This window comes from Tympanuchus pallidicinctus, unplaced genomic scaffold (assembly GCF_026119805.1).
Source record: "Tympanuchus pallidicinctus isolate F22 unplaced genomic scaffold, pur_lepc_1.0 scaffold26, whole genome shotgun sequence".
NCBI classification, from domain to species: domain Eukaryota; kingdom Metazoa; phylum Chordata; class Aves; order Galliformes; family Phasianidae; genus Tympanuchus; species Tympanuchus pallidicinctus.
Window position 1 is genome coordinate 338,117 of NW_026294743.1, and position 12,795 is coordinate 350,911.

Genomic DNA, 12,795 nt, shown 5'->3' on the forward strand with positions numbered 1-12,795 from the left:
GCTACAGCTGGGCTTCTGCTCACACCTCTAATGGCTGGTAAGGGCATAACCCAGACCTCAACCAAACGGGCCTCCAACAACCCTCTCCTGCAGCACTCATGGCTCCTGATAAGCAGCCAGATCTCATCCAAACATCAGGAACAGAAAAACAGAATGCAGCAGCCAGCACTACGGAGGTTTTGCCAAAGATAAAAGGGCAAATGCCTTCATCTGTCTTTCAGCATGCTTTCTGGGGAGTTTGTTCTGATCTGCTCATGGAATCCAGTTTAAAATATCATCTCTCACTGTCTGGCCAAAATGTTCTACTGGGAAGTCAGCACCTGAATCACTCACAAAAGGAAATCATTACATTCCGCAAAGAGAGAGGCTAAAGATCCAGACTGTTAAAAGCCATGAGAAAAATGACTTGAGTCACTCTGACCAAACAACTGGGAATTACTTGAAGGGCAATATCCAGCTATGCTGACCGCTGAATCCTTAATGCGAGTGGGAATATTATCTTTCCATCTCCTGGTATTTTACCAAAAGCCTTTCTCCCTCACTTTGATGCTGTGCAAAGGCACACCTGTTGTGTGACTGTGATAAGTATTTGATGAAGCTTGACTATACACCATAAATATACAATATATATTAGGTTGTTCAACTTTTCTTCTGAAATCTGCATATATTCAAACATCTTCCAGTGATGTGTTTCTTTAATCATCACTGCAGATTTGTGAATAACTGTTCTAACGGAAAAGCTGTTTCGAGTCCCTTCTGCAACAGTCTGACCAAACCAGCTGTCCCCTGAAATCCAGCAGCCATTTCAGGCTCCCTGATCGGCTTGCCAAATGGCCTAGTAGCTCCAGGAGTACTTCAGATAAAAGGAATGGTGCATTGTGCTACCACAGTGCACACTGCTGAGTGAAACGCCGCAGCACTCTGCGACTGCAGCCGCCTACAATCCAATGGCTTTATGCCCACATACATACTGCACTGCTCTAGCCCAGGCAGGGCAGGAGAGTCCTCCAAAATCATGACTAAGCATCATCTGGCTAGAACACAATCTCCCACTAACCAGAGGTGGCAGAACTCATTAATCACAGAGCTTTCCACACAAGAGCCAGGCAGCACAGAAGAATCCAGTGGTGTTTTTAAATGACACACTGTACAGGACAACAGAGGGTAAGCAGACTTGGCCTTAGCCAAAGGCATCCTCCAGCTCTCCTTTGTCCTCACCCCTGCCTTGCTCAGATCCAGCATCATCCACCTGATCTCTGTTCACAAGCTGGTTTGTCACAACCCTACACAGCAGCAGTGATTTTGGTAAAAGAAAATGAGTAATTTGCCCTCTGCATCTCTCTTTGCTGCAGAAGTCAGCTCTGAACTTTCTGCAATGCTTTGTGCAGGGACAGCATGATCTCAGCCTAACACTAAATGCTTCAAGGGAGTCCACGAAGATGAGAATGCATTGTTAGGAGAGAAACATTTGTCATCAGCAGTGCTGAAAAGATTTCCACCTTGAGACTAGACTGAAAGTAATCTTCTAGGCCTGGTGCAATCAGACAAGCTTCAAGTTGATTTCGATTCCTTAATTTTTCAAACACAAAGCCACAAACCTCATCTGGCCGGGTGCCTCCATGACTGCAAAACAGGCACATTCCGTAAGCAGGATTGTGAGTCTTGCTGCCTTGAACCTGAGAGCTCGTGATCTGTAGACAGGGAACAAACATGGAAGGTCTGTGTAAGCTGGATCAGAAGTGACCTATGAAAAACAGAGAAAGACAGGGGCAATGAATTAGGGGCTTCTGTCAAAAAAAGTCATCAATGCAAGCTCTACAACAACTGGCTATTTCAACATCCTCATCAAAGCTCAGGCGTGAGCATTCTTTATGAAGCACTCATTCTGGCTGGCCTGTAGTCGAGAACACAACCAACCCAGTTAGCTCTGACTTGCACAGACTTCTCATGCCCGGGGCGGGCTGTTTGATGGGCAGGGGAACGCCTGCCTCGCTGCGCCAGCCAGCTGGGGTGCAGGTTTCACACGGTGCTTGCGGTGCGTTATCCGAGAACGCTTTGTTCTTTTAATTTAAAACAGGAAACAAGGAATGCAGAAGATCCAAAAACTTCAAAGGCAGTTTCCATTGCCAAAGGAGCTGCGTTTTGACTCCGTTCAGCCTCCAGATTAAATATTCAAATCTGACAGTGTGGGAAGATGCTTACGCCTTCAAGAGGCTCAAAGATTCCTAAGGAATTGAGGCATTCAGATCAGTTGGCTGTAAATTTCAGTGTGGTAAGCTAAGCAGTAGAAGTGTTCCTAAAAGGTAGTTTTATTTTGAGCTTCTTGGTTTAAAATGAATTTCTAATAATACCACAGCTTTGCAGACACATACGCAACATAAAGTATGTTCCCTTTACCATGATACACAGAAGATCTGAGTAGAACATTTCCCTCTGTTTTCAAACCCCCATTTGCTTTTAGGTTTCCTGTTACATTTAAGTGCTGAATTTGAATGCTCATGTTATAGTTCTGAAAAATGAAGAAGTCAAAAACTGCACACTAGAAGGACTCCAAAGTTTTTCCCTCAGACTGTTTAATGCTACCTGTCTGCTTTGGCATACCTCCTGTCAATTCTCAGCTTAAGGAGTCAGTGTTTCTGTTACACGCTGCACACGTTTTCCCAAACATTGAAGATTTGTAGAAATGTTATACTGCTGTCCCCAGTGGAAAAGTTTCTTGATGTTTTTCTGCTGGTGTTAGCAATGCACATTTAGCACATACTTTGGGCATGCCCTGGATGCCCTCTGCACTATCCTGCTGACTACTGCCACGCTTGTGATATCCCATTTCATCCAGACCAACACAGCAGCACAATGTTCCTGGTGCCCATTCTTCCATCCCACACAATTTGCTATTACATTTCAAGAGCAGATAACTGATCTGCCCGGGTTCACCTGTCACCAGCAGCTAGCAGATCTCCCTGCACTTCACTTTTGACCAAAAGGCAGAACAAGAACCTGGGGCAAAGGAGCAGTAAGATGGAGGAATGCCCCCAGATGTGAGACAGCCATTAATGCAGCCATCTGTTTGTGTGCCTAAATGGGATACAGCCCCACTAAGCCCACAGATCTCCAACTGCAGTTCAGAAAGTCAGCATTACGACTTCTTTTTAAGAGGTATTTTATAAAGGTTTCAAGTATGCATTTGTTTCTAAATAAATACGTTCACATCTTGAAACTCCTCTTGCTTTACATACTTAAAAATAAACAATAAAATCTTGCGACAAACTGTTTTCCTCTGCTTTGTTCCCTCATTTTCTCTTTTCTTTGGCACTTGCACTTCAGTTTCCCTGCGTTTTGCTTCCTCCTTTGTCCTCTCCCTGTGCTTTTCCTTTCATGCTTTACCATTCGTGTCCCATTTTTCAAATTTTTATCCCTTCCTCATCTTTCCCCACTCCCAGCCCTTCTCCTTCATTAAAGCTGTCACAGCCAGCTTCTCCCTCCTGCTTCCACCCAAAATCTGAGCTGGCACATTGGAGTCTTTTTCACACCACTCTACAGATGTAAGATGCACAGGAGATAGATAAGACTGATGGGAAGCAAATGCAGAGCTTCCCATCCCAGAGCTTTAAATAAAAAAAAAAAAAAAAAAAATCATTTATCTGCTTTAGCATTAAAGACCTAATGTTCCTCTTTCCACAGCCCAGAGACAACCCACGTGGTCCAGCAACACTGGGATCAGGCCCTCTGAGCATGGCCCGGTTTACCATTAATTTCACAAACAACCGAGCAACAAGGATTGCCCAATTCAATCCTCGTTAAGCAAAATGTATTAGCTCTCATTAAAACAAAAACATGTATTATCTTGCTCCTTTGGAAATCTAATGTGTAAAGGCATTTTTGAAAGCATTCCTCACTAGCAAACATGCGTGATTTCCGTATACCTGCAGAATTTGGAAGATACATTTGGTAAAAAGTCTCCAAGGCAAGTACAGAAGCTATCATCCCAACAAGTGCCCCTTTGTCTCATAAAGCCATGTAGAAATAAGGATTGGAAGCTGCAAACAAAGCCATGTTCTGAACTCGACAGCAGTGGCGGATTTTCCTTCTGGTGGTACCACGGCAGCACAGCTGGGGCAGCGCGGTCTGTCAGGGCACGTTAGCAATCATACACAAAGCACATCTAAAGCAATCTAGCACACATTTCTCACTAATTCTTAATACACAATGACAGCGTAGGCAACAAAAGCTCCACGGCCAGCGTAGGATGTGGCCACGCACTGGGTAACCTGCTGGTGAAATTTAGCTGTGTTACACTGTATATCCTGCTGAAAAAAGCCAAGGATGTGCAGCACCTCTCTGAGGTTTGGTTTCTGCATAGTGTCCAAGCCAGCATAACTTAATCCAAAGAGATCAACAACTGGTAAGAAGGACACAAACTGTCCAAAGCAACAAAGACTCATGTAAGACATGCTGGTCTTTGCAGGACAGAAGGCAGTGAAACCTATCAAACACTCACACCATAACAGCAACAAACCAAACAAAGCTCAAATCCAAATCCACACAGCTTTCATCTCCCTGTTTCATTTCAGCCTAATAACAGCGCTACCAACTGCAGGTGACCTCTCCTTCTTCCAAATGCATGCCCACCCCTATCCAGCATGAGCTCAGTGCACACTGTACTCACAGACTGTATGAAGAAAGGTAAGAAGGATTTACCATACACTTTGTTTTTATTTTTGCTAATTTTATTCAAGCATTTTGCTTTTATTTCCACTGTTTCACAAACAGGCAGAACAGCCACTGCCACGTTTCTCCATAGCTAGAACAAAGCCAGCAATACATTGATATTGCTGCTCATCCTTTCAGGGCTGCAGAATCACCGCATCAGGGAAAATAAGTCAGAATTAGGCAGAGGTTCAAAGCCCAAAAAGCACAGCATGTGAGCAGTGCTGTGTCCTGAACTCCTGAGAGAAGGAGCTGACCCCACTGACAGCTCGTATGGGAACTGCTGAATCACGTCCTGAACCTCTGATTGATCACCTGAGGCAAGCAACCAGGCAGCCCTGGGAGCACAGGTGAAGGCAATTCAGCTGTGCTGCCAGAAGGGGTGGAGCCTGGCTGCACCTCTCTAGACCCATCTAGGAGCTGACCACCAGTGGAGAAGGATGTCTTCTGGAGATTCATTCTGCTGGAGTTTCATAAGCAAGTCCAGGATATGGGTAAGCATCCTATCTGTTCTCTTTTTGTTGTTATAACCTACTTTGCCAAACTCTCTTGTTTATTTCATAATTATAACATCTTAATATTCATTGATTATACACAGCTTTACCCTACACAGCCACAGCCACCACATTGCACACAGCAGCAGCTAAAGCAGCAGTGAAGGCAACAGGAGCTTTCCCACAGACAGAAGGAGTGTATCAGACAAGAAAAACCCATGTGTCTATTACTTTGTGCTCTTAGAGGCCCCACAAATTCCTCCCCTTGTGATACCTGACTAATCTGACAGCACATGACAAATGAAGCTGCTCTGACAGGAAGACAAGAGTTCCCCTCTCCTTTGACCCTCCAAACAACTTCTGCTCTCTTAATTAACACTTGATGCAGCCCTCTATGCTCACAGCTGAAGCTCCATCAGCAGGACGGAAGGGCCCCCCTCCAATACCAGTGGGCACACAGACTGGTTGCAGCCACCTCCTGCCACCACCCATGGCTGTATACTGAAGATAAAAAGATATCTTTCTCCATAGCTCTTCTCTAAAAATTCAGAATAGTGTCCTTAAAAATTGTTCTTTCTGTCCAATTTGTGATTTAGGTAAAAGCAATTTAGGTGAGACAAAAGAGACTGCTTCACAAGACATACCATTCTTTTAGCTCTGTGATAAAAAGGAATCACATCTCAGGCATAAACGCAACAAAATGACAGTGCCAATACTTCGCACCTAGCCCAAATGCACACCGCTTACATTTTAAGATTCTTCTCCTGCACCCAGATAAGAGGCACAGAGACAACAGACTGTGAAGCTCACGTGGTATTTTTCTCTTTCAGGAAAAATAGCCATTTCTGCCTGTCCTTCCCACGAAATGCAAAGGCCTACTCAGTGCAACCCTTGTCTCTCTTTCCCTCAGATGAGGATTACATTTTTGCAGTGCCCTCGGAGAGCCGTGGATGTCTTTGAGAGCCACTCCAGTTTGGAGGCCCACTCCAGTTTGGAGGCCCGCTCCGGGGGGGAAGCAGCATCTTTTGAGATCAGTGTTTGGTAGTGAGAGCGTCTTCCTGCCTACATTTCCATCTCACATGTTCTCAGACATTTTCCGGCATCCACCCAATGTGCACTGAGCAGTGAGAAATTGAGAGTTCAAGCAAATGATATAGAGGAATGGATAATTAGCCCCTAGGAATGCATCTAGCTACAGTTAGACTCCATGAAGGTTAGAGACCCAATTCCACCTCAATTAAATGTGATACTGAAGAAATTTATAGGGCTTTATTCAAGCTACTAATTTCTCAGTTTTACTGAAAACAATTTACAATCAAATGAAGTGAAAGCTAGAAGCAAAGTGTACATTAATTACTTAATTTTCCTTTTGCGTTTCTCTTCATTTTATCTTTCAGTGAAGACGCATCTTAAAATTAGGATAATATGCCAGTAAATATTATACATTTTTTTTCTTTTAGTTATTACTGCATAAAAGCTGAATCGCTTCTATGAACTTCAGTGTTGCCTTCTACCGAGGACAGTGTTGTATCACCAATCTGCAGCACCAGCAAATGGGAGAATTTCACCACTTCCCGGGCTGAAAACACATACGATAACAAAGCAGTCCAAAAGATACCACAATATCTGAAGAGAAAAATCTAGTTGCTGGGCTAGCAACATGCAGTCTGTGAATGGCACAGCCACGTGTGTGCACTATGAGATGCGACTTGGGAACACAGTAACAACTCTGTCAAAAAGGAAACATGAATGGCAAAGCGGCTTTTTGCAACACTCCACTGGAGCTTTGGCAACACTGCGAGAGATGGAGGTGAGGCTAAATAAGTGAGCCTGCGGGTCATTCACCCTTATACAGAAAGAGCAAAGGGACCGTGAACTGCCGCTGAGGTTAGCAGCACCATTAGGAAGGGCTGTGCGAGGCGCGTGCCCCCGACCTCCCAAGTGGCAGCGCTGAGGGATGCAGAGCAGCGGCTCGCTTGCTCTCGCCTCAGAACGTTTGGCAAAGGCAGGGAGCGAAACGCAACCGCAGCTTCATATCAGCCCTACAGCTGCTTCATGGAGGTCGGTCCTCCAGCACAAGGCAGAGCAGCAGGAAGATACCAAATGCCAACAGCCCAGGGCTATGGCAGCTTGTCTACGAGTGCAGAAATTACCCAGGTACTCTTCCAGTCTTCCCATCCTCACAAGTGCCTCCAAATGCAGAGCCATTAGCCTAAAAGCTTTCCACTACCTAATAAATATTTCAATTGTTTATCTACGCTAATCTATTTTAAGGGTTCATATTAACTAACCTATATTTTGGCACTAGAGCAAAGCAAAAAGCTTTCAGAAATTGCCTGTGAACAGTGTTGGTGAAAAATAAATTTGCCAATGGCTTTGGCAATACAATGCCAAATGAGAGATTAGGCTAAATAGGGGAGGCATAAGTGAAAGATGAACTGAGATGGGCAAGGAGAGAACCACAGTAGGACTGTTCATTCGGTGCTCATCACCTTAACGTGGGAAAAACAAACAAGGATTCACAGGGCAGGCACCCAAAGACCCCGAGAGACCTAAAACACAGAGAAGATGGAAAAGCTTTACATAAGATCTACAAATATTTGAAGGGTGTGAAGACAGGAATTTTGCGGGTTCAAATAAAGAGAAAAATCTAAACAGCAGGAATAAATTTAAGAAATAACAGACCAAGGGGATAAAGATGTTTCATAGTAAAATCTGATAGGCAATGAGATGGTTTCTCAAAGCAAGAAGCTGAAGTTTTAAAAACCTTATTTTTAAAGTTATTTTAAAGGTGCATCAGAAAAACTACCCAAATAACTTTGAAAAGATGAAAAACATGCAAAGCTGTAAATCATGGAGAATAGAAGCACACAAGCCATTAAAGATTAGACGTCAGCAAGGAAATCTCTCACTGATTATATACTAAGAGACAGCAACGCTGGTCTAAAGCTTTTCCCACTTGTAGTATGCATTTCTGCTTCCTTTCCCCAACAAGCCAATATTGACTATTTCCCCCATGCAGCAAAGTGGGACATGTTCTAGCAACGTGCAATTACTCTCTGGAATGCAAACAGTACTTCTGACACACACGGCAGTAATCTCAACAGTGGCCTCTAATGGAAGTTGTCTGCTTATTCCCATTTCCACTGGGACAGCAGCCTGTGATGCTGCTTGAATGTCAGTCTGGGCTAGACTGTACCCATGAGACTCAAGAATTGTTCAGCGTGCTGAGAAAGTCATTTTAAGAAACATAAGTTCTTTATCCCTACTTGACTCCACGCCAAGGGAGTCACACAAAAACCTCGGGATGTTTCACTGCTATAGATTACGTAACAGCTACTTTTCTGAAACCTCATTTACAATTCTCAGTTGTTCAAAAAAACAGCAGCAAAACCCTGCTGATAATTAGCAAATCTTCCCTCTGGTAATCAAGAAACTGAAAAAACCTAACAAGCTTTCTCAGATTCTTTATTTCTTTCCCTACAAATGCAGAACTGTTGCACTCCAAGCAAATTTGTTTTTTCTTTGTTTCTTATGTAACGGTGTAGTCAGACCTGTTCCTTCCTGAACCTCTGTCCTATGCCATTAGTAACAGCTCTCCGCTGTTCTAAGTACCAACCTCCTTTAATCCCTTAATTAATTTAACCACATTCTAAATAGCACTTAGATCTCTTTTGGGACTCCAAGATACATGCTTTATTAGGACAACCCCACACAAAGTGCACTTTCTAAGCCCATGACATCCACGTTACACTCATTCCCCAGTAGCTTCAAGGCTGCTGGCTTTTCTGCTGGGAGGCAAAAATCACAACCTTCTCTAGTTTCTCTGGCGATACCGAGGGCTGAAAAAGGACCAGATCACCCAGATCACCTCTCATGACTCCTTCTTGGAAGAGAAGTCATAGGTCTAGTGACACTGAAGTCTCCAAGAGGCTGTACAAAAAGCTGTCCTCTTTTTTTTTCCTCCTAATGGAAGTCTGAGAGGTTTCTGTGAAGTAAGCAAGTGCCCCTTACAGAATATAGCCAGAAGTTCTCAGCCAAACACCTCCAAGTGCTTTAAAGAAATACTACTATCGTTACCCTCATTTTGCAGCTAGAAAAGCAAAAGCATGAAAAGGTAATGCCAACCTCAGCATCATCAGTTCAGCTATGATTTCCTGACATTGTTCACTGAGACACAAATCCATTCTTTATCCAGATTTATTTAACACATAATGAAATGGATTCCAGAGAACTTCGCCTTGCTTTATGTAGAAGAAACATAAAAATTCATATAACATTGGTTTTGTCTGTGCAAAATTCAAGATTATATGCCCTGATCTCCCTACTCTCTATATAGCTTCAGAAGGAGAGTGGTTAGAGAGAAAAACTGAGTCTAGAAAAATGAAGGGCATTACTTTTGCCTCACTCAACATAACCATACTGCAAATTCTAGAGTGATACTCTTGACCTAACTGAGGGGCAAGATTTTTACCTCTTAGTATGTGGTAAAGGGAAGGAAAACACATCACTTTCTAGAGGCATGTTAAAGAAGTACAGCATTCGAATGAAAGAAAAGTGAAGTCAAAGAATATTTAATGTAAACTTGGTGAGCTCATTTCCCAGATGAGCTAGATATCTGCTGAGCTTGCCTTAAAGGGCAAAAAGCAAAGATGGCTTCACCTCCTAAATGTGGCCTGGGGCACAGTTAGGATGATTTACTTTAAGACAGTTTAAATGCTCTTGGCTTATTCAGAGTGGAGATCACGTCTCCTGACAGCCAAAGATACTGAGGCACGGGGGCTAGGTCAGAACCTGGTTTCATATCTCTGGAATAAAATAGAAAAAGTACATCACAAACAGCAGACAAGGACAACATCCTTCATCTTAAAAACTATCAAAGAACAGCTTTGTTAGGTAGCAGGAGGGCAATAATAGTAATTAAAAATAACACATTAACTGAAAGGTTGAAAAATCATTCTATGCTATCTGACACCTACAATCCAATAATTACAAGCAAGCATGTCAAAAGGGTCAGCCAGCTATAAGCAATGGGAACAACCCTGTGAGAGAGAAGTGTCCTCAAGAATTTATAGAAGAAGACAGCGTTACCTAAAGACAGAGAGGCAGTTATACAGAGAAGAACGAACAGAGAGAATCAGATTTCAGGGCACCTATCTGTAATTGGCGAGGTTGGGAATAACAATGATTTAATCTACAGGCATGGACTGGATAGCAAGGTGATTTGTAACAGTCATCACAAACGACATCAATCCAAACATTATTAGAAAACCTACTGATGATGCCCTAACCTACCTCAGGCAATATTTTTGTAGAGAATCAAGGGGAATATGAGCAACATAAAGCCACCACCAGCTGAAAAACTGTATTTCAAAGATAGCTATCCCTAGCTTCTTGTCTTACTGAGACGCATAGAATGCAACCATTTCATCAATGCCTTGGATGATGCAATGCTCTTGCTGTGCTTGCAGATCACATCAAGTTGGAAAGGTCAAAAAGTGCTGGAGAACAGGATTAGAATTCCAGAGAATTCTAAGAAAATGGAGAAGTAGTCTGAAATAAATAGGATATGCCTTGGTAAGGACAAATGCTAAGCGTAATACTTCAGATCTTGTCAGCTGGCTGAAGGTCAGAACAATCAACTTCACAAATACTGGATGCAAAATCACTGGCTGGGAGACAGAAAAGGACCTGGGGGACTAAAACAGCTCAGGAATCAAACATCAATCAGCACTGTCACACAGCTAAAAGAAGAAAAATAAAAACCAAAACATTACAGTGCTAAGTGCTATCAAAGCCTCCTCTAAGTAGTTTGTTCAGTTCAGGACTCTGTATTTCATAAAATCTACAGAATGCACACCATTTAGAGTTTACAGGAGACAGGAAGGACAGAGTCCAGCCAGAAGGACCTTTGAGCTAATACAAAGAATGAGAGGTGCTCCATCTGGGAAAGGGAGAAACTGAGAAAGAAGCTAACATGTAAATAACATAATGAAGAAGCATTGCTGCGAAGAGGAAGAAGTAAAAATGTCCTCTGTGCTCGGGGCTAAAAGAAAACTAACTGTGAATTAAATACGCTGCTTAGAGATCTTGCTTAATTTCTATCAAGGAAATCTCTTAAAAAAGGTTAAATGAACACTTAGAAGCGATATTTCAGGTAAAGTTGAACTGTCCTGGAAATGGAGACTAAAAAAATAATCTCTCTATTACATTACTTTTATGATAGGTCCTATATTTTAGAATGCTGCATATGATTCTCTGGGCCTATCCATCTTTTACAAATGGCTATTTTCAAAGTGTTTTCTTTGAAAACACAATTTTCTTAGCTCTGGTTATAATATCCCCATCATTTCTATGTACAGAAGCAGATACATTATAACTTTGCACTGCAGACTTGCACATTTGAAGAGTATGCACTATTCATGACACTATCCTGGCTTAGTAAGGCATGGAGCCAACAATACTATGAGAGTTAGGATGAGAGAGATAGGAAGGAACAGTCAGCAGTGCCTGGGGAGGGCTGGGAATGCAGACTGGGAAAAGGAAGAAAGAGGAAGAAAGAAGGAGGAAAAAACAATCTAACAAATAAATAAATAAAAAGGAAAACCAGAACTACAGTATATTCGTCTACAATTTTTCCTTTTAAACAAGAAGAATAACATTGTAAAGAAGACTTCGGGTGCTGCAGGAAGATAATGCAACATCCTTAGCAACAAGGGATGGAAAAAACAATACAGGTGCATCAGTTTGTTTAAAAAGGGAAAGGGGAGTTAGAGAAATGGTTAGTAAGGGCAGCAAAGAAAGGAAGGGCACAAAGAAGTGAAATGAGGTGAAAGTGGTCCCTTCAGCTTTTACTCTGTACACTGAAGGGGCATGATAAAAAATATCCTAGAAACTGATGCTAACACTTACACTGCCACAACAGCCAAAGTACTGCAGTTGCTAAGCTGGAAACAGAATACAAGGCATTCACTGTTCTTTTGCTGTTTCACTTAGTAAACAACAGCTACTGCCTTATCTACCTACCATTTTCACCATACTGCTCCACTGTTGCAAGGTCCTACCAATGCTACCTTTATTCTAAAGGAACAGAAAGGGATTCAGGCAGTTCCTATCGGTTATAGCACTGTATTAGTAAAATCAGTGAAAGTTTATTTGATACACACGAAGGATCAGCAGGCTCAGTAGCCTACTCTGTGCTACAACTTCTGCCACTCTGCTTCTTCCTAAGCACTGAATGTAGATATTATAGGAAGGCACCACAAAATAACCTGAGATGAGTAGATAGAGAAAAGCATTTTTCCAAACTAATATATATATTTTTTTTGCCTGATGTAGTAATACAGAAATTAAGTTGGTATTTTTCTGCCTGTTTAAATTTGCAACTCTGCAACAGATGGAACAGAATAGTTGTAGCTGTAGGCCAAACTCTGAGAAATATTTTAGCGATGGAGGCAATAATAATGATCACAAATGGGAAAATGAAGCAAAAGTTCAAATTTAACTCATCAATATATTATTCTCCTTTTTACCACAGAAGACTTGGCAATAGCTGCTCTCCGCCTGTGATCCTTTCTGACTGCAGCCAAAGACT

General features: G+C 42.3%; 2 long non-coding RNA genes across 10 annotated transcripts in view; one reads left to right on the top strand and one right to left on the bottom strand.

Moving 5' to 3' along the window:
• Positions 1–12,795, bottom strand: part of LOC128084331 (uncharacterized) — a 207,798-nt gene that overhangs the window by 18,143 nt on the left and 176,860 nt on the right. For all 9 annotated transcript variants that reach the window (XR_008208466.1, XR_008208472.1, XR_008208468.1 and 6 more), the window contains exon 5: positions 1,599–1,744. This is a non-coding gene — a long non-coding RNA (uncharacterized LOC128084331). The remainder of the gene's footprint in view (positions 1–1,598; positions 1,745–12,795) is intronic.
• On the top strand, positions 5,126–7,871 carry LOC128084333 (uncharacterized). Its single transcript, XR_008208474.1, has 2 exons — positions 5,126–5,201; positions 6,662–7,871. It is a non-coding gene; the product is annotated as an uncharacterized LOC128084333 (long non-coding RNA).